The sequence below is a fragment of the Bos taurus genome, chromosome 27 (assembly GCF_002263795.3).
Source record: "Bos taurus isolate L1 Dominette 01449 registration number 42190680 breed Hereford chromosome 27, ARS-UCD2.0, whole genome shotgun sequence".
Classification (NCBI taxonomy): domain Eukaryota; kingdom Metazoa; phylum Chordata; class Mammalia; order Artiodactyla; family Bovidae; genus Bos; species Bos taurus.
In genome coordinates, this window is record NC_037354.1 from 1,192,927 (window position 1) to 1,220,092 (window position 27,166).

The 27,166-nt window shown below is 44.0% G+C and overlaps 1 protein-coding gene across 1 annotated transcript in view; it reads left to right on the plus strand.

Annotated features, from left to right (window-relative positions):
* Positions 1-2,821: 2,821 nt before the first annotated feature.
* The window catches only part of CLN8 (CLN8 transmembrane ER and ERGIC protein), a 67,041-nt gene continuing 42,696 nt past the window's right edge, over positions 2,822-27,166 (plus strand). The window contains exon 1 of the mRNA XM_024986280.2: positions 2,822-3,072. The gene's annotated coding sequence lies outside the window, so the exon portion shown is untranslated. The remainder of the gene's footprint in view (positions 3,073-27,166) is intronic.

Here is a 27,166-nt window from a genome sequence, read left to right on the forward strand (position 1 = left end):
CACTCAGGGTACATGCTGAGGTCATTTGGCAACGGGGTTGTTTTTTTTGCTCTCCATTTCCTTTTTTCTGTGTCAAACCACACTTTGCCCCGTGAGTTCCTTCCTATGGTCACGGACAAGGTCAAGTCTGCTGGGCCACGAGATCTGTGCCACAGGGGAGTCTGGACCCCGCCTGGTCCGCTGGCCGAGCCGGCAAGGCCCGCCCCCCTGCACCACGCTGAGAGAGCGCTCGGGCGGAGCCCCTGTGCTCACAGGTGACTTTCCTTCACCAGCATTAGAATCTTATTGTCAGGGATCTCTGACCTTCTGTGGTCCCCTTCCCCAAATTCTCCACCTCCAGCCTTTCTAGATGATCCTTCGCTCACTAAGAATATTGGATATTGTAATTCTGTAAAATCTTAGGGGAAAATTCAAATATTTAGCTCTAGTAAGAGCTTCCCTGATAGTTGGTAAGGGATAGCTCAGTTGGTAAGGAATCTGCCTGCAACGCAGGAGACCCCAGCTCGATTCCTGGGTCAGGAACATCCACTGAAGAAGGTTGACTACCCACTCCAGTATTCTTGGGCTTCCCTGGTGGCCCAGCTGGTTAAGAATCTGCCTGCAATGCAGGAGACCTGGGTTCAATCCCTAGGTTGGGAAGATCCCCTGGAGAAGGGAAAGGCTACCCACTCCAGTATTCTGGCCTGGAGAATTCCATGGACTATATAGTCCATGGGTCGCAAAGAGTTGGATATGACTTGAGCAACTTTCACTTCACTTCAGTAAGAGCTTGTTTTAACTGCACTCAAAGAAGAAAGCAGTTTTGTAAGATATTAAACCACAGAAAGTTGTAGAACCTCCCGCAGCCCTCACCCCACAGCATTTTCCCCAGGAAAATAGTGTCAGGTCGTCTTCACTTGAAACGGGACAATGAGGCATCCAGCGCTGAGACAGGGGCCTGGTGCTGGAGCTTAGCCGTTGCCTGCACACACCAAGACTGCACCCTCCATGATAACCACGAAGAAACAGGACAGGCGCCTTCATCTGAATTAAGTAGCCAAGGCCCAGCAAATCTGCTTTGCATATTTATGCATAATAAGGAGCTGCCCAGGGCCAACAACTTGAGTAACAAATCGTCACAGTAGAGAGGGCTACAGGGGTATTTTTGGCTGCAGGCAGATGGAACTGGATTCACCAGATCATAATGATGCAAAGAACTGGCTCATTAGAAAAGACCCTGATGCTGGGAAAGATTGAAGGCAGGAGAGGGGGACGACAGAGGATGAGATGGTTGGATGGCATCACTGACTCAATAAACATGAGTTTGAGCAGACTCTGGGAGTTGGTGAAGGACAGGGAGGCCTGGCATGCTGCAGTCCTTGGGGTTGCCAAGAGTCGGACTCAACTGAGCAATGAACGACTGAACAAAAGAGGTGAAGAGCAGTGCAATGCGAGGCTAGTCCACCAGAGGGCAGTAGCCCCCACCCAGGGCTCAGCTGTAAACACTGAGGTTAAACCAATCTTTAAGTTAAACACGGAAAGCCAGGGTCATTTTTATATTGCTCTTTGTTCAAGGATGTTGAATAAACAGGGATTGGTAAAACAGTGTTATACTTCAACATGTAAACAGTCTGAGACAAGCTGTCACAAAGTTACCATCACCCTGGAAGCAGGAAATGAGATTTATATTCTGTAACCGGCAGTTGTCTGATCTAACAGGAGAAGCGAACCCCATGTTGGATTAGCAAGGACATCCGTAGCTTTGGGTTACATATTTAAGATTTAATTCTTGTTTTAACTCAAACTATTTTATTATTTCAAGTTCACATTTATGTTTCAAATGTCTTAGTCATTCTACACATCAGGGAAGAAAAGGAAATAGAGGAAGAGGGGGTGATTTAGGCACAAAACGGGAAAAGTGATGAGAACCCCAGTCCTGCTGCACCACAGCCCACGCTGGTCTCGGGGCAGGAGGTTAACAGGCACCTTTTCTCCTAATGCGGTTGCTTTGTTCCTGTAGAAGCGGAAAAATCAAAACTCGTGAGGGATTGTGCTGGGCCTTCAAGTAAGGAGGTGACAGAGCTGAGTGAGGCCCCCGCAGGTGCTCAGCACACCCCCACAGCTGGTCCTGAAGCCTTGCCCCCCAAAACCACCTCCTCCACCATCTGAGAGCCTGCACACGCGTGTGTACACACACACACACACACACACACACCCCACACCCCCTCCCCCAGGGCTCTGACAGTGCAACCAGGACTGAATTGTTACTGACGACTGACTTGCTACCACAGTTTAAGAATGTTCGTCTCCAAACATTCATCTCACATTTCTCTAGTCAGTTTGAAGCAAGTGTACAAAGTAATGTCCAATTCACCATTCTAAACACAAAACATATGCACTATTCACTGTCTGATTTAGAGGCAGCTTACCAAAATAAAAAACCCCGGAAACCCAGCCCGACTGGATTCAAAGGATTTGCCCAACCCACACGCTGGCCAAGACTTAAAGAAAATACACCCAGATCCTCAAATCGTCTCTGCAGTATCTTTAGGTGCAATAATCAGCATCCGGTTAAAAACTTGTTGGCAGAGATAATAACAGGGAAAAGTACCAAAACCCAGGAGATAAGAACAGACACTAGAAACAGTTCCATGGGAATTCCAGAAGTCAGAGTTAGGAGATACGTTCCCTAAAAGTACACATGATTCTGTGTTGAGAGCAGATGGAATCTCACTAGAGAAGTGAAAATCATATATATGGAACTAGAAATTCTAGAAAGAAAACATGTAATGACCCAAACTGAGAATTCTAAGCAGATCATATATCACAGAGGAGAGGAATTTATAGAAAGGAAACACGCGAGAAAAGAGGATGTGGGGCAGAGAGGAGAGTAGATTGAACACTCCCAGAACTGGGGTCCCTCGAGGAGAGGCAAAAACGACTCCGCAGAACCCAATTGAAGATGTGAAGCCTCAGGAAGCGCCTGGGCCGCTGAGCCGGTGAATGGGGAGAAGCCGCGGGCACCGTGCAGGACGCCGGGCTCAGAGCTGCTGCTGCTGGGGTCGGTGCAAATAGAGAAGGCGGGAGCAGAAGGTACTGGGGGGCGCAGGAGGGGCCCGCTAACGTGCTTCCTGTCCCCCCCACCCCAGGGCCGGCTCTTCAGGGGGAGCTGGGGGTGTCCCCTGCTGGGGGTGAGCCCACCGGCCCTCAGCAGGCCTGCACGCCCCTGGGCGGGGGCAGTGCGGGGGGGGGGGGGGGCGGGGGGGGGCTTTCCAAACACTGGCCTTTCCTTGCTACCCTCCCTCCTCTTGCTCCTCTTGCTCCCGGTTCCCGCCCCGCCCCGCCCCGCCCCGCCCCGAGGTCTTGCTGGCGATTCGCTCAGGGGTGCGGAGCTGGTGCACCCAGCATTTTGATCACAAAGCAAAACTACTTTAAGGTTCCGTGTTTGCCAGGGGCTGGGGTTGGGGGGAAGTGAGTGTTTCAACGGGGGAGAGGGTCCATTTGGGAAGATGGAAAGTTCTGGGGATGAGGCTGGTGATGGATGGCACGTGGGAGGGGCGCGCCATGGAAGAAGGTGCAGGGATGGGATGGGGTGTCCGGGGCTTTGTGAGGAGCCCAGGCCGCAGGGAGGCGGGACGGTGAGCAATCAGATGCCCGTTCTGACAGCCCGCCCAGGGAGAAAAGAGCAGGGTGACCTGTGAGTGCAAAGGCTCTCTCTAAAGCCTCAGGAGAAAACATCTCAGGGAAAACCAAACATCTTCACGGCCCCGAGCCTGGCACAGGAGGTGCCCAGTATCCTGGATGAAGCGCTGGTTCTCGAGGTGGTCCAAGGGCGGGTGGGAACAGATGTCCAGACGCAGCGCCCTGCAAATGAGAGTAAGTTTACTCTGAACAGAGCGCAGAAATAGTGTGGGCGCTTCAAGCACAGTGAGCTGACCCCCTGAAGGGCCAGGGGGAGGCCACGGGTTCCTGGATCCGTAGCCTATTTCTGTAGCCTCAAGACAAAATTCCTGCTTAAGGGTGGCGTTCCTTTCATATGTATGGAGCTATCTGGGGCTGCTCCTGCTTGCTTTATTGTTCACATGCTAATCCCCTGCTTACCCTAATAGAAGGCGCATGAGGGAATGGCTGTCTCTCACTTCCCCCTAGCTCCTCGGTGCTTACTGGGCAGAAAGTAGCTGATGGCTTCCAAGGAGCTGGCTTTCTTTCATCTGGGCTCAGAAATTTGCATTTTGAAGAGGCATGTTTCCTGCTAGAGCACAGAGCAGAAAATATTTCATTTCACATTCCCTCCCCGCGGTCGGAAATTCAAGCACATTGGGAGACATTGCATGACCACTGTTTGTTTTTATCCCGGGGCGCTGGGAGGCTCCTCCCAGATCAGGTGAAAGTTCTGCACTGATATGTCCCTCTAGGTGTTAATTTCCAGATTAGGCCCATTGGTAGAGAATACAAGATTCTCTGGATCCTCTTTCTTCTAACCTAATAGGATCCAAGAGATATTTCCCTTGTTGCCTCTTCTCATACCTTGAATCACACTATTGCAATTATTCCACATTATAAATACGATCTGGTTTTTCAAGATGTTTAGCCATATAAAATAAACAGATTACAACAGCTAATAATGTTGTTAAAATTACAAGTAGGATTTTAAGCCATGAGCTTCCATAACCAAACCATCTTCCTAAAAGATCACCAAGGCTAGGAAGTGAATCATCAGGCAGCAATCTGATTTTTCATGTGAGTCATTAAATGTGTTACCTCAGAGGATTCCTCTGGTATGTAAACACAACATTCAATTTGAATTGCAGCACAGTTGCCTCCCTGAGATGCTGTAAGAATATCAAGGGCCATACGATTTTGTAATACAGCTTTTCTCATCATAAAGACCTCAGAATTTAGTAGGCTAGTAGCCTAGTTGCTATCATTTAATGTCTTTTGAGTGAATTTTGTTAACTCTTCAATGTAAGAAATAACATTTTCCAATCCTACTGAAGGCACAAAAATAGCTGCTAAGTGATCATACCGGTGAAATACAGATCTCTTGGTCAATCGGGCTCATATTGATGGTAAATATACTGGAGTCACATCTGAGTTTGTACAAAAGTAGCCTTGAGCCCAAGGGAATCCTAAAGGACACCTTCCTAGCCAGCCTGGTTGGTGGAAGCCAGGGTCATAGATTGGACCCACAAAGCCATTGAGTCCCGTTAGGTGCCAACCAGTATATTTCTGGACATCTGACCAAATCTGTTCCATACCAGTCACCGTCTTTAAGAGAAATGGTAAATTGGTTGTTGTCGTAAGGCACTTAGCCTAATTTTCTAGTGTTATTAGGTTGATTATCTTCGGTATGGTTTAATTGTTCCCAGCATGGGGGGCCTTTAGGCTCAGACAGCCATAGCCTGGTGTTAGCCAGATAAATACATTCCCAAACTGAGGAAGTGTCCCTCCTAATAGTCTAGAGTTTACTTTTTTTGACTGGAATTTAGCCTTTGTTCTGACTGAGAGTAACCTTAAGGGAAAATTCATATTTATGGCCACGGTTAGAATAAGTATGTTTGATTGGCCAAGTGAGTGGGTCCCATCTAGTGATGTCAGTACCAGCCCAGACAGAACTATAATTTCTTTCTTCCAAAATAAACTTTATAAGAGCCATCCAATCAGAGCCTTGGAGGAGAGAAACTCATCAAGGTAAACCAGAAGTACTGGATGCAGGTAATTGACCCAATAATTTTATTAATTTCTAAAATTTGCATAAGATCATGCCCATGATAGAAAAACATTTGATTCATGTGCAAGAGTCCAAAAAACTAAGGAGAAAACTTATGAACAATCATGCGGATCAGGTGCAGGGTCACTTGGGTCAGCTATCTACTTCTGATGTCATCTTCCTCTCATCCTGGTGATGGCGTGTCCTTATTATCAGAGTGTTCTTTTAAGGTGGGTTTGAGGTTAGCAGTTCTCTCTGTAGACCAGTCTGGTGCAGGAGCCCTTTTTAGGTGGGAGATATCAATCCAAGAGTCAATTCCCTTTAGTTTTGCTGCACATGAGATAGTTAAAATAACCTGATAAGGGCCCTTCAATGTAGGCTGGAGGGAGTCCTTTGAATGATATCTCTTTTAGTATACATAATCTCCTGGTTGTAGGTCATGGGACATCTGATCTTCATTTGAGGACAGATTACTACAGTAAGTTTCAGAAACAAATTTAAAATGATTTGTCAATACTTTGGCTAAGTCCTTTCAATAATGTATCTCCCTTAAGTAATATAGGATCATGTTCATCCAGTCTTATTGGTCTCCCTGTAATAATCTCAAAGGGAAACATATGATGTTTGCCAAAAGGAATGGCTCTGAGGTTGAAGAGAACCAACGAAATAGCCTTAGGCCAAGGGAAGGAATAAGCATCCATCATTTTAGCCAACTGAGTTTTCATTGTTCCATTTGCCCTTTCCACTAACCCAGAAGACTAGGGGTGATGGAATGGAATGGAACAATGGAAATGTTGCGTAATTGACCAAATTTTACACATTTCCTTAAGTTTGTCCAGAAAAACGGGTCCCTCTGTCACTGTGTAGTTCAGAGGGGATTCCCCAGATGGGAATCACTCTAAAAGCAGCTTCCCTACTGATTGTGCCTTGGCCCTTCTGCATGGTTGAAGATTTGAGTACAATGTAGCTAAGAAACTTGGAATATATAACATTTTAGTATAATCTCTAGAATTATGCCTGATAACCTTCTATCGGGACTTGTCAGATGTTAGGGATTCCATATAAGTTATGAAATATCTGTACTAATGGTATTTATCTATCACAACCTAAAGTTTACTTTCAATCACTTGACAATGTTTTTGAATTAAAAATATCAAATAAACTTAGCTTAACATTAATCTCTGAGTTTCCTCAGAGGTACTTCCTTGAAGCATCCATCGCAGTCAGCTGGAGCCTGAAAAGCCTAGTTCTATTTTGATATTTGGGAAGTTTGTTAGAAATATCAAAAGGATTTTAAAACACAGGATCAGAGGTCACTGAAACAATACCTCTCCATTTAACCAAGGTCACAGAGAAAATAAATATGCATCATTTAAGGGCACAGAAACTCAGTTCATTCAGTCCTTTTGTTAACCTTTGTGAAGTCAGGTTTTCCATTAGAGTCCTTTAATTTCTTACCCAGTTCAGAAATTTTTATTTATCCAAAAGTCCTTTCTATAAATGTTCTTGAAGAGGAAGCATTTTTGCAAAAAACTTCATTAGTGCTGTGACAAGTCTTTAAGATAGTAACTTGAATTATGACTGATAACATCTTACCCAGACATACCAGAATTGTAGGAATTCCATATAGTTTCTAGGATATCTATATTAGAAACATTTACCATACAGTGTAACCCATGATTTATTACTTGACAATACTTCCCATGTATTCTACATACAAAATGAACTGAATTAGTGTTATATCTCTCTTTGGATGTTTCAGGAACCCTCTGAAGCTTCCCAAAGTTAGCTGGAAGTCAAAAGGGCTTCATTAGAATGATTTAGGAAGTTTTGTCAACAAATGCCAAAAAGCTTTAGAACACTCAGGCTAGGTCATTGTGAAACAGTAGCTGTTCACTTAGCCAAAGTAACAATAAAGACTTTTAGAGACAAATGCATAATGCATCATTTAAGAGGTAAATAAACTTAATCTATTATCAAAGGCAGTTCAACACCTGAAGAATCTGTGTCCCTTAACAGAGAAAAGTCAAATTCTCTCTGAAAAGTTTTGGCACCAGCTTACTTTTAAATTCATTTAAAGGTAAACCTAATTAAATTTATTTTAAACTTCATCCTAACCATGCACAAAACCCTTTTCTCAGGGTCCACTTTCCACACACCTTCTTATCACTTTTTTACCCATTACTTTGTTCTCCATCCTGAAATAGCCACCTGTCAGTCAGACCTACTTCCTTTTCCCTTCATAAAATGCAGTTCCATTCTTCATACCTTCTTTACTGAAAACACACATCTTATTTTCCTTAATCAACCAACAACTGACCTTTATATTAGCATTCTATAGATTGGTGAGCATAAATACCAGTGATAATTTCTAAAAACATTTGCTTTCTTATAGAGAACATCTCAAGTGATACCAAACATTTTCATTAATATTCTCAAATACTTTTAATTTTTTTTATTTTTTAGTAACTGATAACATCTTTTAAATAAATTAACTTTCATCACTTAGCTGAAATTGGCACAGCTTTAGAATCTTAGGTTACCGAACATCTGGAAAGATCATTTTACTTAAACATTTCTAAAATATGCTTACTTTAAAGTTTTTATCCCAGAGTTTTTATTTTATTTACATTTACCTGGAAGTTTCTTCATGTCCAGTTATTTTCTTGCAAGAGATTAGTAAGGTCTTATTTATTAAACCTAGGAACAATAAATTATTATACTTAAATTTGATGACTCTTAATAACATCTATATTAATTTAGATCCACAAACATAAAAATTAATATCAGGTTTCAACTTAATATTGAATATTTCCCAGTCCACGTGAACCTGAAAGTCATCTTGGCCAGTTTTCTTCAAATGTAAGCATTTTTTATTAAAATTAAATAGAGCTCTTTATAAATCCAATTCTAATAATATCTTTTAGAAGTAGAGATATCATATATGTATAATGTGTACACGACAAAAGCAGTGAGATCTCATGGCTTTAGCTATGAACCGGGTATTACAACATTAATATAAACTTACTAGTTAACAGTTGGAAGACCTTAAAGTTGCTTGTTCAGATGATCAAGGCTTACTATCTATAAGGTTTGGCTGAGGAAACATTCTCAGCAGTTTTGATTTAAAACTGCCGTTTTTTTTCTTGGTTTCCCAGGACTTGTCTGCTTAACTGGGCTTAGTCTCAGCTCCTGGAGGCCTGTATTCATATTCTGGTTTACATACTTGCAAGACAAAGACAGTTATTTAGTTTTACAAAGAACAGTTCTGTCACCTGAAGTTACTAAAATCAGTGGCAAGATTTTTAATAAAACTGAAATTTAATTTACAAAGTTCTGTTTTATAACTTTCGAGTTTTAATTTATTATATCTTCAAAGGTTTGGATAAGGCATTTAGCAAAGACTTTTCTGAGTTTATAAATTAAACCAAAGCAAAAAAACTTTTTTTTATTAACCCTTGCCTGTTAATTCCCAGTTTACTTATTTTATATGACTCAGGTAACTATTGGTATCCTCAGCACATTTAGTTAATATTTCCTTAGTGGCAAACTATATGCCTTGTCTTTCCCACTATATAATTAAACAAGAGCTGTAACCACCTTATATAAAGCCCATTTAAATATACCAATTTATATACATTTATCTAAATTCCGCCAACTTCTATGCCTTTGACTTTAGTTTTCATAAGGATCCAGTCAACAAACGTTGATCTTCGGAGAGACTTTAGAAGCTTTTGTTGTTGTTGCTTGTCTGTTCTACCCACTTCTGTGTATAAGGCTCTTCTTAAATGAAGAAAGTAGGGAAAACCACTAGACCATTCAGGTATGACCTAAATCGAACCCCTTATGATTATACAGTAGAAGTGAGAAATAGATTTAAGGACCTAGATCTGATAGATACAGTGCCTGATGAACTATGGAATGAGGTTCGTGACATTGTACAGGAGACAGGGATCAAGACCATCCCCATGGAAAAGAAATGCAAAGAAGCAAAATGGCTGTCTGGGGAGGCCTTACAAATAGCTGTGAAAAGAAGAGAAGCAAAAAGCAAAGGAGAAAAGGAGAGATATAAGCATCTGAATGCAGAGTTCCAAAGAACAGCTAGAAGAGATAAGAAAGCCTTCTTCAGCGATCAATGCAAAGAAATAGAGGAAAACAACAGAATGGGAAAGACTAGAGATCTCTTCAAGAAAATCAGAGATACCAAGGGAACATTTCATGCAAAGTTGGGCTCGATAAAGGACAGAAATGGTATGGACCTAACAGAAGCAGAAGATATTAAGAAGAGGTGGCAAGAATACACAGAAGAACTGTACAAAAAAGATCTTCACGACCCAGATAATCATGACAGTGTGATCACTCATCTAGAGCCAGACATCCTGGAATGTGAAGTCAAGTGGGCCTTAGAAAGCATCACTACACACAAAGCTAGTGGAGGTGATGGAATTCCAGTTGAGCTATTCCAAATCCTGAAAGATGATGCTGTGAAAGTGCTGCACTCAATATGCCAGCAAATTTGGAAAACTCAGCAGTGGCCACAGGACTGGAAAAGGTCAGTTTTCATTCCAATCCCAAAGAAAGGCAATGCCAAAAAATGCTCAGACTACCACACAATTGCACTCATCTCACACGCTAGTAAAGTCATGCTCAAAATTCTCCAAGCCAGGCTTCAGCAATATGTGAACCGTGAACTTCCTGATGTTCAAGCTGGTTTTAGAAAAGGCAGAGGAACCAGAGATCAAATTGCCAACATCTGCTGGGTCATGGAAAAAGCAAGAGAGTTCCAGAAAAACATCTATTTCTGCTTTATTGACTATGCCAAAGCCTTTGACTGTGTGGATCACAATAAACTGTGGAAAATTCTGAAAGAGATGGGAATACCAGACCACCTGACCTGCCTCTTGAGAAATCTGTATGCAGGTCAGGAAGCAACAGTTAGAACTGGACATGGAACAACAGACTGGTTCCAAATAGGAAAAGGAGTACGTCAAGGCAGTATATTGTCACCCTGTTTGTTTAACTTATGTGCAGAGTACATCATGAGAAACGCTGGGCTGGAAGAAACACAAGCTGGAATCAAGATTGCCGGGAGAAATATCAATACCTCAGATATGCAGATGACACCACCCTTATGGCAGAAAGTGAAGAGGAACTCAAAAGTCTCTTGATGAAAGTGAAGGAGGAGAGTGAAAAAGTTGGCTTATGGGTCAACATTCAGAAAACAAAGATCATGGCAGCTGGTCCCATCACTTCATGGGAAATAGATGGGGAAACAGTGGAAACAGTGTCAGACTTTATTTTTGGGGGCTCCAAAATCACTGCAGATGGTGATTATAGCCATGAAATTAAAAGACACTTACTCCTTCGAAGGAAAGTTAAGACCAACCTAGATAGCATATTCAAAAGCAGAGACATTACTTTGCCAACAAAGGTCCGTCTAGTCAAGGCTATGGTTTTTCCTGTGGTCATGTATGGATGTGAGAGTTGGACTGTGAAGAAGGCTGAGTGCCAAAGAATTGATGCTTTTGAACTGTGGTGTTGGAGAAGACTCTTGAGAGTCCCTTGGACTGCAAGGAGATCCAGCCAGTCCATTCTGAAGGAGATCAGCCCTGGGATTTCTTTGGAAGGAATGATGCTAAAGCTGAAACTCCAGTACTTTGGCTACCTCATGCGAAGAGTTGACTCATTGGAAAAGACTCTGATGCTGGGAGGGATTGGGGACAAGAGGAGAAGGGGACGACAGAGGATGAGACGGCTGGATGACATCACTGACTCGATGGACATGAGTCTGGGTGAACTCCAGGAGTTGGTGATGGACAGGGAGGCCTGGCGTGCTGCGATTCATGGGGTCGCAAAGAGTCAGACAGGACTGAGTGACTGATCTGATCTGATCCCCAGTCAGGTAAAGCCCAGGAAGTCAGGCCCTTTGGCCTAACTGTCCCAAAATAATTGGTCAGATAGCTCAATGTAAATTTTTCTGGCCCCTTAAACAGATAACTTAAAACTGGGGTAAATAGAACAGGCTTGTTTAGCTTTTAATGTCAGAGACCAGTAGGGGTTCCTCAGGCTCATTAGCTTTGTTGCTGTTCAGTCAAAGGGACTCTGCTACCTCAGGGACGGCAGCGCATCAGGCCGCCCTGTCCTTCACCATCTCCAGAGTTTGCTCAAACTCGTGTCCATTGAGTGGATGATGCCATCCCACCCTCTCATCCTCTGCCACTCACCCCCTTCTCCTCCTGCCCTCAGTCTTTCCCAGCATCAGAGTCTTTTCCAGAGAGTCTGATTTGGGATGCAATAAGCAGCAGGGAGCAGAAGCTGGAAGCAAGGCCTTAGTTTCCCAGACCCGGAGTCCTAACCGCTGGACCCTGGAGCCAGCAGTTAGGGTTAAGGTCCCTAGTCTTGCCTGCCCAGTCGAGAGGCAGAAGGTAAAGAGTAAAGTAAAAAGTTTATTGAAAACAAAACTACATTCAGAAATGAACACTGGTGAGCTCAGAGTCTCACCTTTGGGAAGTTTAAATCCTTTATAAGGGGCCGGTTTCCAGGTCTTTGTCTTCCCTCAGGCCAGTAATCTTGCTTTGTCTCCACCTCTCCGCCCCGTCCCCCGTGCTCCCCCCCCCCACCCCACCCCCACCCCCCCTGTAAGTTTGTGTCAGGACCTTCCCCAGGGTGGATCTCTAAGCAAGGCTTCTGGAAGGAGCAAGACTCACTGTGGCCTGGCATTATCCTCTGATTTTTGACTCCAGCAAACCTTTTTGTGCTTGTATAGTGTCTCCCTTATCCTAAAAAGGGGGAACCGGTATTATTCCCTTAATCTTTTACTCAGACAGGGTTTTGCCTCTCTTTGTCCTTGCCATAATTATTTCCTTGAGATGTTTGCAAGACTGGCTATTTACCCTGATTCTACTGTTTCTTCCTTTTTGGAGAACAAACAGGAAGCTGTAAATTCCTCAACTGGACCCCACCTATCTCTTGCCTCAGGAAGTGCAAAAAGGAGGTTGGCTGATTGCAAATGTCCAACCTAGAGCCACTATCTACCAAGTCAGCTCCTGGGACCAGGTGGCCAAAGTACTGGAGCTTCAGCTTCTTCATCAGTCCTTCCAATGAGTATTTAGGGTTGATTTCCTTAGGATTGACTGGTTTGATCTCCTTGCAGTCCAGGGGACTCTTGAGAGGCTTCTCCAACAACGAGGTTCAAAAGCATCAATTCTTCGGTGCTCAGCTTTCTTTATGGGCCAACTCTCACATCCGTACATGACTAGTGGAAAAACCATAGCTTTGACAAGACAGACCTTTGTTGGCAGTGATGTCTCTGCTTTCTAATGTCATAGCTTTTTTCCAAGGAGCAAGCGTCTTTTAATTTCGTGACTGCAATCGCAATCTGCAGTGATTTTGGAGCCCAAGAAAATAAACTGACCCTGTTTCCAATGTTTCCCCATCTATTTGCCATGAAGTGATGGGACCAGATGCCATGATTTAGTTTTCTGAATTTTGAGATTTAAGCCAGCTTTTTCACTCTCCTCTTTCACCTTCTTCAAGAGGCTCTTTAATTTCTCTTCGATTACTGCCATTAGGGTGGTATCGTCTGCATATCTGAGGTTATTGATATTTTTCCTGGCAATCTTGATTCCAGCTTGAGCTTCATCTAGCCTGGCACTTTGCATGATGTACTCTGCATATAAGTTGGATACGCAGGGTGACAATATACAGCCTTGACATACCCCTTTTCCTATTTGGAACCAGTCTGTTGTTCCATGTCCAGTTCTAACTGTGGCTTCTTGATCTGCATACAGGTTTCTCAGGAGGCAGATCAGGTGGTCTGGTATTCCCATCTCTTTAAGAATTTTCCACACTTTGTTGTGATCCATACAGTCAAAGGCTTTAGTGTAGTCAATGAAGCAGAAGTAGATGTCTTTCTGGACTTCCCTTGGTTTATCTAAGATCCAGCGGATGTTGGCAGTTTGATCTCTGGTTCCTCTGCCTTTTGTAGATCCAGCTGAACATCTGGAAGTTCTCAGTTCATGTACTGTTAAAGCCTAGCTCCCAGGATTTTGAACATTACCTTTCTATTGTATGTGAAATGAGTGCAATTGTGCAGTAGTTTGAACTTTCTTTGGCATTGCTTTTCTTTGAGATTGGGCTTCCCTGGTGGCTCAAATGGTAGAGAATCTGCCTGCAATACAGGAGACCTGGGTTCATTCCGGGGGTCTCGAAGATCCCCTGGAGAAGGAAATGGCAACTCACTCCAGTATTCTTGCCTGGAGAATTCCATAGACAGAGGAGCCTGGCTGGCTACAGTCCATTGGGTTGCAAAGAGTTGGGCCTAACTGAGTGACTAACACTTTCTTTGGGATTGGAATGAAAACTGACCTTTTCCAATAGTGAACAAGTATCATGTCTTATCTATTTACCCGTTCTAAATAGCCACACAAAGAATTATTTATTCATTTTAGGTAACTCCTTAAAAATTTTTTTTTGTTTTACCTCATTAGTATAATGGCTAGACTTTTTTCCCCCAAGTTTTTTCTTGATATTCCTAATTGCTCTTATTAGCATCCATAAGGAGAAGGCAATGGCACTCCACTCTAGTACTCTTGCCTGGAAAATCCCATCGACGGAGGAGCCTGGTAGGCTGCAATCCATGGGGTCACTAAGAGTCGGACACGACTGAGCAACTTCACGTTCACTTTTCACTTTCATGCTTAGAGAAGGAAACAGCAACCCACTCCAGTTTTCTTGCCTGGAGAATCCCAGGGATGGGGGAGCCTGGTGGGCTGCCGTCTATGGGGTCGCACAGAGTCGGACACGACTGAAGTGACTTAGCAGTAGCAGCAGCATCTGTAAGGCCCATTGAGGGGAAGGCCACAATGAAGCTTCCTCAACCAATTTTTCTCATTCAAGAAAAAGTTCTTAGGTTAATTTGACTTTTGTTTTAACTATAACTATATCATACTTTTGCTTTAGCATCAAAACAGTTGTTTACAATGACAATGCTCTAAATTTAATAATTTATTAGTTTCTCTAATTTTCAAAGAATCCATCATTTGGCCACCAATAAATTATAGCTCCTCAGAGATGCAAATGATTGAGAAGGCAAAAAGATCTCTTATAGGCCTTACACACACACACACACACACACACACAAGAACAAACTAGGAAGGTCAGATAGAACATTTACAAATCAAAGACACAGAGCATCCCCAACTTCCCCCTAGAAGCCCTAGTTTAAGGTTTTACCAAGCTGGCTTTTTAATTTTGAACATTTAAAGAGCCCCTCAATAGTTAAGGTAAGATTTAATTTCTCCAGTTAACTAGGTACTTGCAAGATTGAGTTCCGTTCCTTAACCCATTTCAGTTCAGTTCAGTTCAGTTCAGTCGCTAACTAGTTGGAGTCACAAAGCTCCCACTCTGTTTTAAGTGGCCCCAGGGTGACTTTTGTGGTTATTCCTGTAAGATTTGTTGGGAAGAGTGGTTTTTCTCTCTGCGTCATCATTCAGTTCAGTTCAGTCGCTCAGTCATGTCCGACTTGAGACTTCGAGACCCCATGAATCGCAGCACGCCAGGCCTCCCTGTCCATCACCAACTCCCGGAGTTCACTCAGACTCACGTCCATCCAGTCAGTGATGCCATCCAGCCATCTCATCCTCTGTCATCCCCTTCTCCTCCTGCCCCCAATCCCTCCCAGCATCAGAGTCTTTTCCAATGAGTCAACTCTTCACATGAGGTGGCCAAAGTATTGGAGTTACAGCTTTAGCATCAGTCCTTCCAAAGAAATCCCAGGGCTAATCTCCTTCAGAATGGACTGGCTGGATCTCCTTGAGTCCAAGGGACTCTTAAGAGTCTTCTCCAACACCACAGTTCAAAAGCATCAATTCTTTGGCGCTCAGCCTTCTTCACAGTCCAACTCTCACATCCATACATGACCACAGGAAAAACCATAGCCTTGACTAGACGGACCTTTGTTGGCAAAGTAATGTCTCTGCTTTTGAATATGCTATCTAGGTTGGTCATAACTTTCCTTCGAAGGAGTAAGCGTCTTTTAATTTCATGGCTACAGTCACCATCTGCAGTGATTTCGGAGCCCCCAAAAATAAAGTCTGACACTGTTTCCACTGTTTCCTCATCTATTTCCCATGAAGTAATGGGACAGGATGCCATGATCTTCGTTTTCTGAATGTTGAGCTTTAAGCCAACATTTTCACTCTCCTCCTTCACTTTCATCAAGAGGCTTTTGAGTTCCTCTTCACTTTCTGCCATAAGGGTGGTGTCATCTGCATATCTGAGGTATTGATATTTCTCCCGACAATCTTGATTCCAGCTTGTGTTTCTTCCAGCCCAGCGTTTCTCATGATGTACTCTGTTAAGTTAAATAAGCAGGGTGACGATATACAGCCTTGATGTACTCCTTTTTCCTATTTGGAACCAGTCTGTTGTTCCATGTCCAATTCTAACTGTTGCTTCCTGACCTGCATACAGATTTCTCAAGAGGCAGATCAGGTGGTCTGGTATTCCCATCTCTTTCAGAATTTTCCATAGTTTATTGTGATCCACACAGTCAAAGGCTTTGGCATAGTCAATAAAGCAGAAATAGATGTTTTTCTGAAACTCTCTTGCTTTTTCCATGATCCAGTGGATGTTGGCAATTTGATCTCTGGTTCCTCTGCCTTTTTTAAAACCAGCTTGAACATCAGAAGTTCATGGTTCACATATTGCTGAAGCCTGGCTTGGAGAATTTTGAGCATTACTTTACTAGTATGTGAGATGAGTGCAATTGTGCAGTAGTTTGAGCATTCTTTGGCATTTGGGATTTGGGATTGGAATAAAAACTGACCTTTTCCAGTCCTGTGGTCACTGCTGAGTTTTCCAAATTTGCTGGCATATTGAGTGCAGCACTTTCACAGCATCATCTTTCAGGATTTGGAATAGCTCAACTGGAATTCCATCACCTCCACTAGCTTTGTGTATAGTGATGCTTTCTAAGGCCCACTTGACTTCACATTCCAGGATGTCTGGCTCCAGATGAGTGATCACACTGTCATGATTATCTGGGTCATGAAGATCTTTTTTGTACAGTTCTTCTGTGTATTCTTGCCACCTCTTAATATCTTCTGCTTCTGTTAGGTCCATACCATTTCTGTCCTTTATCGAGCCCAACTTTGCATGAAATGTTCCCTTGGTATCTCTGATTTTCTTGAAGAGATCTCTAGTCTTTCCCATTCTGTTGTTTTCCTCTATTTCTTTGCATTGATCGCTGAAGAAGGCTTTCTTATCTCTTCTTGCTATTCTTTGGAACTCTGCATTCAGATGCTTATATCTCTCCTTTTCTCCTTTGCTTTTTGCTTCTCTTCTTTTCACAGCTATTTGTAAGGCCTCCCCAGACAGCCATTTTGCTTTTTTGCATTTCTTTTCCATGGGGATGGTCTTGATCCCTGTCTCCTGTACAATGTCATGAACCTCATTCCATAGTTCATCAGGCACTCTGTCTATCAGATCTAGGCCCTTAAATCTATTTCTCACTTCCACTGTATAATCATAAGGGGTTTGATTTAGGCCATACCTGAATGGTCTAGTGGTGTTCCCTACTTTCTTCAATTTAAGTCTGAATTTTGCAATAAGAAGTTCATGGTCTGAGCCTCAGTCAGCTCCCGGTCTTGTTTTGGTTGACTGTATAGAGCTTCTCCATCTTTGGCTGCAAAGAATATAATCAGTCTGATTTCGGTGTTGACCATCTGGTGATGTCCATTTGTAGCTTGATGTAAATCTGTTGTAATCTGGAGAAGACAAAACCTAACAGGTATTTAAAAAAAAAAACAGAGGCCATGGGTCAGTGAAAGAGTTGTTGCAACTAAGGATCAAGGAAGGCGTAAGAACCAAGCTACATTTGATGATAGTTTTGATTGTGGTCCCGATAGGGTCAGCGCTTGGGTCATCCTGTCCAAAGGAATGGAGCCATTTGGACTCAGAAGTAGTTGGAGGAAAGACAACCAGAACATTAATAGGCAAAATAGAAAAACATGAAGCCTGAATCCTTAGATTTAACACTTCAAAGAGACTTATAGCCAGGTAGTCAGTTGTTTAGGTTTATCTAAGTAGGTCTTAACTTTTAATGTGGCTATTGATCATTACACATGTGTTTTTTTTCCTTGTCAGTATATGATCCAGAGCAATTTCATTGTCTAAACATATAACTCTGGAGAAGGAAATGGCAACCCACTCCAGTTTTCTTGCCTGGAGAATCCCCATGGACAGGGAAGATGACAGGCCACAGTCCATGGGGTCACAAAGAGTCAGACACGCCTGAGTGACTAAGCAGAAACATATAGCAATTATAAGAAGAGGCCTTTAAAAAGTAAGGTTTAATCACCTGCTCCTAGCAGACTTTGTTTTTAGAATGGCTGATGGCATCCTAAGTCTGACACAGCTCAGAAAACTCAAGTTCTTAACAGTACAAGGACTTGTCTGCAATCACACCATGGTACCGAAATGTGAAAACCGATTCTACTCACAGAGCCAAAGAATGAATTCTGCAAACTCGCAAACTCTCACAGAGCCAAAGAATGAATTCTGCAAACTCGCAACCTCTCACACAGGTAAAGTTTATTTTTAAAGGCTAGAGATACAAAGCTCTCAACATATACTCTGAAAGGGGGTGAAGAGCCCCAGAAGGCGGGCATTGCAGCAGTTTTATATCTCTACTAGAATTGATCTGCATAATTTTGATCGGCTTGCGACTTTAATGTGTGTCATTTTTGACCAGTTTGAATGTCGCAAGGTCCAGTTTGTCATTTTTTGGCTTTTTTGGCCCCTCAGTTTCTCGGTCTTTGCAGACATTGCAGCACCATCACTTGACCCCAAGACCCCAGACCATTATTTAGGGACCAAATATGTTTAAGAGTTAATGGTCTTCTTGGAGTTTCTCCCCTTGAAAAACTGGACAGCAGTTTATGATTGTCTTGTCCTGGTAATATGGGGTGGGGGTGCCCTCCAGGGCCCCAAGAGAGTGGGCTCCTATCTAACACGCGGAAAAGAATTGTCCGAGGAGACACGTGTTGACAAAGCAAGAGACTTTATTGGAAGAGGGCACCCGGGCGGAGAGCAGCAGGGAGAGGGAACCCAGGAGACCTGCTCTGCTGCATGGCTCGCAGTCTCGGGTTTTATGGTGATGGATTAGTTTCCGGGTTGTCTTTGGCCAATCATTCTGACTCAGAGTCCTTCCTGGTGGCGCACACATCGCTCAACCAAGATGGATGTCAGAGAGAAGGATTCTGGGAGGTGGTCGGACATGTGGTATCTCCTTTTGACCTTTCCCAAACTCTTCCAGTTGGTGGTGGCTTATTAGTTCCATGTTCCTTACCAGGACCTCCTGTCGTAAAACAACTCATACAAATGGTTACTATAGTGCCTGGCCAGGGTGGGCAGTTTCGATCAGTGTGCTTCCCCTAACACTGGGTCTGAATGCTTTATGACCCTCCAGACCAGGGAGGCAGTTCTCTGAATGCCTAGAAATTAGAACAATGAGTGAGATGCTTAAGAAGAGAAAAAATATTGAAATTAAAAAGGAACTGAGGTCTCATAGCCTTATACTGTCTAGCAATTTCTGCCTCACTGTCACCTAATTATTTCCATATCTATTCTATTTTTACTTTAACTGTAAATTTTTTAACAGTCAAAGTAGCTGTCACCGTCAATGATGTTAATGTTTCTCTAGGTATGAGAAGATATAAGAATCAGGGCTCATAAAAATTTCCTCCCAAAACTGCCCACTTGATTTCACATTTCAGGATGTCTGGCTCTAGGTGAGTGATCACACCATCGTGGTTATCTGGGTCATGAAGATCTTTTTTGTATAGTTCTTCTGTGTATTCTTGCCACCTCTTTCTAAGGTGATAAAGTTATAAATCATGTTTTATCAGTAAATTCAGTCCCATGTAATTGAACTTTGACTCTTAATGGCATGCCTATATTAATTAGATCAGCAACCTTAAACAATACTAGTATCAACTTAATGTTGAGTATTTCCCAGTCCACATGAACCTGACAGTCATTTGGTCAGTTTCTTTAACTTATGAGCTTTGGTCTTTAGGGGGCAGTTTAGAAGGATTTTTCTTTTTGTTCCCTGTCTGTTTTACCTACTTTTATATGAAAGGCTCTGTGATCCCCAGAGTTGGGTAAAGAAAGGGAAGTCAGGCCCTTTTTCCTTCTGGGAAGATTAGAGCTGGTATTAGAGCAATGCGCTCAGCTTTCTGTGCAGAGGGGAATGGGGAGGGGGCTTTGGCCACAGTCACCGGTTGCTCCACAGCTACTGCCCACGGCTAACCCTCCCTCCCAGAATCACGGCCGTCAGAAAAAGGTCCCAGCCAGCCTTGCTCAGGGGCTTATCTGACAGACCCAGTCAATCAAGGTGGACAGTCTCCAAACCTCCAGGTGTCTTGGAGGGTCTCCTGCTCAGGGAGTTAGGAAGCAGGGAGAAGGAAGTAAGAACTGCTCACTCTGTGGTGACATTGAGGGTTGTCCCGGCCCGTGCACAGGTGGGTCATTTCCGGACATGAGGCCAAATGAGAAGAGAATGAAGTTTATTAGTGTGGGAGACGCTGTTAGAACAGCGGGCCAGCTCGAGGGAGAGCAGATCTCTTTCACAGACAGTAGCCAAGTTTTACAGCCTCGAGACAGAGAAAATTCCTACTGGAAGGGTGGCAGTAGGTGATTGGCTGGGATATTATAGGGTGGGCTTCCCCGGTGGCTCAGACGGTAAAGAATCCACCTGCAATGTGGGACACCTGGGTTCGATCCCTGGACTGAGAAGATCCCCGGGAGAAGGGTATGGCAACCCACTCCAGTTTTCTTGCTTGGTGAATCCCCATGGATAGAAGCCTGGTGGGCTACAGCCCATGGGGTCACAAAGAGTCAGATACGACTGAGCAGCTAAGCGCAGCACCGCACGGGGTGGATAGTAGGGTGGGTATTTTACCTAATGTGGGATCAGGGAGCTGGCCAGTTTAGATCTGGAGGCTCATGGCAACAGTTGCTATGGGGCGTGGTCAGTTGCAGAGATTTTACCCTGTGACCTTGGTACAGGGCTCCACAGGGGTCATCACGGAGGATTGCCTGATATTTCCCCATCCTCCCTGAGGTCATCCAGCATCCACCCCGTTGTTCCAGAAGGACTAGGACTTTCTGTGGGATGGACACTGTGGCTGGCTTGCCCAAAGTGAACTTCACTGCCTCCTTTAGCCATTCACAGGTGGCGGCTACTGCTCGTAAGCAGCAGGGCCGGCTGGCAGCCCTGGTGTCCAGCTGCTTTGAAAGATAAGCTACTGGTCAGGGATTCTCTCCCACCACGCCCTGGTCCAGCCCCTGCTTCTCCTGCACATACAATTTGAATTCTTTCTGGACCTCGGGCAGGCCTAGGGCCGTTTCAATCATGAGCTTCAGCTTCAGAGTCTCATAAGCCTTTTGGCAATCTCCCATTCAAACCAAAGTTTCAGAATCTGTACCTTTCAAAGCATGGTGTAATGGCTTTGCAATTATCCCAAAGTTGGGGTATCCATATGTGACAAAATCCTGCAGTTCCTAGGAAACCCCGGTTTTGGCAGCTTTTTGGTCTGTGCTCTAGATTTAATGATTAGTTAGTTTCTCTAATTTTGAATCAGTCATTTGGCCACCACTAAATTATAAAAAGACCTCTTATAAGCCTGACACAAACACACACACAATAGAACTACTTAGGAAGATCAGATAGAACATTTACATCTCAAAGACACCTAGAAATGTAACTTTAAAAAGAAAAAAAGTAATTTTCACCATAAGAGGTCTTAAAAGGGTTTCCTCAAAAAAAAAAATTTTTTTTTTTAATGTTTGTGATCGTCTTTGTTGTTGTTCAGTCACTAAACCATGTATGACTCTGCAACCCCATGGGCTTCCCTGTCCATCACCAACTCCCGGAGCTTGCTCAAACTCATGTCCATTGAGTCAGTGATGCTATTCAACCAGCTTATCCTCTATTGCCCCCTTCTCCTTCTGCCTTCAATCTTTCCCAGCATCAGGGTCTTTTCTAATGAGTCAGTTCTTCGCATCAGGTGGCCAAAGTATTGGAGCTTCAGCTTCAGCATCAGTCCTTCCAATGAATATTCAGGGTTGATTTCCTTTAGGATTTATTAGTTTGATGTCCTTGCTGTCCAAGGGACTCTGAAGAGTCTTCTCCAACACCTCAGTTCCAAAGCATCAATTCTTTGGCACTCAGTCTTCTTTATGGTCCAACTCTCACATGCATACATGACACTGGTAAAACCGTAGCTTTGCCTAGACTGACCTTTGTTGGCAAAGTGATGTCTCTGCATTTTAATATGCTGTCTAAGTTTGTCATGTAGGCTTCCCTCATAGCTCAGTTGGTAAAGAATCTGCCTGCAATGCAGGAGACTCTGGTTCAATTCCTGGATTGGGACGATCCCCTGGAGAAGGAAATGGCAATCCACTCCAGTATTCTTGCCTGGAGAATCCCATGGACAGAGGAGCCTGGTGGGCTATGGTCCATGGGGTCGCAAGAGTCGAACACGACTTAACGACTAAAGAGAGAGAGAGAGAGGTTTGTCATAGCTTTTCTTCCAAGGAGCAAGCGTCTTTTAATTTCATGGCTGCAGTCACCATCTGCAGTGATTTTGGAGCACAAAAAAATAAAGTCAGCCACTGTTTCCACTCTTTCCCCATCTATTTGCCATGAAGTGATGGGACTGGATGCCATAGTCTTAGTTTTTGAATGTTGAGCTTTAAGCCAACTTTTTCACTCTCCACTTTCACTTTCATCAAGAGGCTTTTGAGTTCCTCTTCACTTTCTGCCATAAGGGTGGTGTCATCTGCATATCTGAGGTTATTGATATTTCTCCCGGCAATCTTGATTCCAGCTTGTGCTTCCTCCAGCCCAGCATTTCTCATGATGTACTCTGCATATAAGTTAAATAAGCAGGGTGACAATATACAGCCTTGATGTACTCCTTTTCCTATTTGCAACTAGTCTGTTGTTCCATGTCCAGTTCTAACTGTTGCTTCGAGACCTGCATATAGGTTTCTCAAGAGGCAGGTCAGGTGGTCTGGTATTCCCATCTCTTGAAGAATTTTCCAGTTTATTGTGACCTACTAAAGGCTTTGGCATAGTCAATAAAGCAAAAATAGTTGTTTTTCTGGAATTCTCTTGCTTTTTCAATGATCCAACGGATGTTGGTAATTTGACCTCTGGTTCCTCTGCCTTTTCTAAAACCAGCTTGAACATCTGGAAGTTCATATTTCACGTATGGCTGAAGCCTGGCTTGGAGAATTTTGAGCATTACTTTACTAGCGTGTGAGATGAGTGTAATTGTGCGGTAGTTTGAGCATTCTTTGGCACTGCCTTTCTTTGGGTTTGGAATGAAAACTGACCTTTTCCAGTCCTGTGGCCACTGCTGAGTTTTCCAAATTTGCTGGCATATTGAGTGGAGCACTTTCACAGCATCATCTTTTAGGATTTGAAATAGCTCAACTGGAATTCCATCATCTCCACTAGCTTTGTTCATAGTGATGCTTCCTAAGGCCCACTTGACTTCACATTCTAGGATTTCTGGCTCAAGGTCAGTGATCACACCTTTGTGATTATCTGGGTCGTGAAGATCTTTTTTGTACAGTTCTTCGGTGTATTCTTGCCACCTCTTCTTAATATCTTCTGCTTCTGTTAGGTCCATACCATTTCTGGGCTCTTTATTGAGCCCACCTTTGCATGAAATGTTCCCTTGGTATCTCTAATTTTCTTGAAGAGATCTCTACTCTTTCCCATTCTATTGTTTTCCTGTATTTCTTTGCACTGATAACTGAGGAAGGCTTTCTTATTTCTCCTTGCTATTCTTCAGAAATTTGCATTCAAATGGGTATATCTTTCCTTTTCTCTTTTGCTTTTCACTTCTCTTTTTTTCACAGCTATTTGTAAGGCCTTCTCAAACAGCCATTTTACTTTTTTGCATTTCTTTTTCTTGGGGATGGTCTTGATCCCTGTCTCCTCTACAGTGTCACGAACCTCCGTCCATAATTCATCAGGCACTCTATCTATCAGATCTAGTACCTTAAGTCTATTTCTCACTTCCACTGTATAATCATAAGGGATTTGATTTATGTCATACCTGAATGGTCTAGTGGTTTTCCCTACTTTCTTCAATTTAAGTCTGAATTTTGCAATAAGTAGTTCATGATCTGAGCCACAGTCAGCTCCCGGTTGTTTTTGCTGACTATAGAGCTTCTCCATCTTTGGCTGCAAAGAATATAATCAATCTGATTTCGGTGTTGACCATCTGGTGATGTCCATGTGTAGAGTCTTCTCTTGTGTTCTTGGAACAGGGTGTTTGCTATGACCAGTGTGTTCTCTTGCCAAAACTCTTTAGCCTTTGCCTTGCTTCATTCTGTACTCCAAGACCTGTTACTCCATGTGTTTCTTGACTTCCTACTTTTGCATTCCAGTGCCCTATAAGGAGTCCTTCTTATACCCCACCAATGAAAAATTCTTTGAAGGGATGGCATGTGGCTAGAGGTCTGGAATCTGGTAGTCTCACAGCTTTGAGAAGTGAGGCACTAGTGAGATACCAGGATGCTGTTTGGGCAATTTGGTCAGCCTCACAGATCACCGTGATTTATTCTTTACTTGTGACCCCATGTGGGCCCTGTCACTAACCACTGGACCAAAGGAGCCAGCAGTTAGGGCTAATGTCCCTAGCCTTGCCTGTCCATTCAAGAGGCAGAAGGTAAAGAGTAAAATGGAAAGTTTATTGAGAAGAAAAGTACATGCAGAAAGGCACACTGGTGAGATCAGAGAGAGTCTTGCCTTTGGGAAGTTTAAATCCTTTATAAGGGGGCAGAGACATTACTTTGCCAACAAAGGGCTGTCTAGTCAAACCTATGGTTTTTCCAGTAGTCATGTATGGATGTTAGAGTTGATCTATAAAGAAAGCTGAGCACTGAAGAATTGATGCTTTTGAACTGTGGTGTTGGAGAAGGCTCTGGAGAGTCCCTTGGACTGCAAGGAGATCCAACCAGTCCATCCTAAAGGAGATCAGTCCTGGGTGTTCATTGGAAGGACTGATGCTGAAGCTGAAGCTCCAATACTTTGGCCACCTGATTCGAAGAACTGACTCCTTGGAAAAGACCTTGATGTTGGGAAAGATTGAAGGTGGGAGGAGAAGGGGATGACAGAGGATGAGATGGTTGGATGACATCGCTGACTCAATGGACATGAGTTAGAGCAAGCTCCAGGAGTTGGTGATGGACAGGGAGGCCTGGATGCTACAGTCTATGGGGTCACAAAGAGTCAGATATGATTGAGTGATTGAACTGAACTGAAGGAGGCAGAAAAAATTCCTTTCTGGGTCTTTGTCTTCCCTCAGGTCAATCATCTTGCTTTTTTCCCCTTTCCCCGTCCACCCTGCTGTTATTTGTCTCTGGACCTTCCTCTGGGGTGAGCACGCACATCTTAGCCAAGATGGATCTTGAAGTGAAGGCTTCTGGGAGGAGCAGGACTCATGAAAGTGAAGTGAAAGTGAAAGTCACTCAGTCGTGTTGGACTCTTTACAACCCCATGGAATTATCCTCTGACTTGGACTCCAAGGAGGCTTTCTGCACTGTGTAGGATCTGTGCTACTGCTGCTAAGTCACTTCAGTCGTGTCCGACTCTGTGCGACCCCATAGACGGCAGCCCACCAGGCTCCCCCATCCCTGGGATTCTCCAGGCAAGAACACTGGAGTGGGTTGTCATTTCCTTCTCCATGCATGAAAGTGAAAAGTGAAAGTGAAGCTGCTCAGTCGTGTCTGACTCTCAGGGACCCCATGGACTGCAGCCTTCCAGGCTCCTCCATCCATGGGATTTTCCAGGCAAGAGTAGTGGAGTGGGGTGCCATTGCCTTCTCCGGTAGGATCTGTAGTATCTCCCTTATCCTAAAAAGGAGTAAGGGGAGATCTCTTAATCCTTTGCTCACACAGGATTTTGCCTTCTCTTTGTCCTTTCCATGACTATTACAGTAAGGTGTTTACAAGAGAAAAAGACTGGCTATTTACCCCTATTCTGCTGTTACTTCCATTTTGGATGGCAAACAGGAGGCTGCTTGTAAATTCCTCAGCTGTAGCCCACCTATCTCTTGCCTCAAGAAATGCAAGGAGAAGGCTGCTGCTGCTGCTAAGTCGCTTCAGTCGTGTCCGACTCTGTGCGACCCCGTAGATGGCAGCCCACTAGGCTCCCTCATCCCTGGGATTCTCCAGGCAAGAACACTGGAGTGGGTTGCCATTTCCTTCTCCAAATGGAGGCTGGCTGATTGTAAATGTCCAAGCTGAGCCCATTTATCTCCAACCTCAGGTCAACCAGTCACTGAGGATTTTCCCTAGGGCACTCTGAGATGGAATCTCAGAGAAAGCGCCTCCCATTATAGTTCGAGCAGTTCGTGTCAGAAGTCTGCAGCACAGGCCAAAGAAAACAAAGCAAAGCAAACCAAAACCTCGCTGGTGGAAAGTCACAGAAAACAAAGCGGATGAAGAAATGCCCAGAAATTCAAAACCAAATGGCAGGACTGCCCCAGACAGGACTCCCAAGTCTCACTAAGCCTGTGGCCCTTGTCCAAAGCAGCGCCTTACAAACGGGCCCCCCACTTCCACAGGGGGGAAAAACACCCAAACTGAAACTGCATCCGTTTCCTCCAAAGGAAAATGTCAAGAGGCCTTGAGGTGTACCTTGGGGGACTTAAGAAAATGCTAGCAGGTGTCACGACGTACAAGACGCCCTCTCTGATCCTCCAATATTTAGTGTTTCTCGGAGTGGAAGTTAAGGTGGAGTGGACAAGAGAAGAAAAAGTGCTTTCAAGGCAAAGGAAGCCTTGGCAGCTGCAAAGAGCAGCTTCTGCCCTGTTCTCTGCCGCAGTCCTGAGTTCCCCAGTGAGTCACCAGGCGGGCCGGAGCCCCTGGCTGTCTGTTAGGGCCACCTGCCAGCGACCAGATCATGGACAGGACCCCAGAATGGTTGCCGGCCAAAATCTTGTCTTTCTCTGCCCACTGAAGCCAAGTGAAAAATACAGAGAGCGAGTCTGGAGGAAATAGAAAGCTGGCTTCAATTCTCAGCAGGTGGAGAGGAGCACACAGCAGGCTCCTGCTTCAGGAACTGCAATGAGGAGTCCAGGGCTTATGTAACATGGGGGCTCGCACAGGAGATGTGGGGAACAAAGGGGATGGGGTCCTGATGTCTTCCTCTTGCATTGTTTCAAAGACAGACAGAAACTGGCGTCAGTAACCCAATAACTGAGTCTGGCCATTAGGTGGTGGCTCTGAGACCTTCTTTCTGGTATGTAACTGCAAGGGGAAGGGTGCTGTAAGTGTAAACACCGGATAGGGTTTGTATTTAGCACAGAGTCAAAGAAAGATAGGTGTGAATTGTAGCTCCTGCTGAGCTAGGGGGCAGAAAAGCAAACTTAGTTTCAGACATTCAGAGTC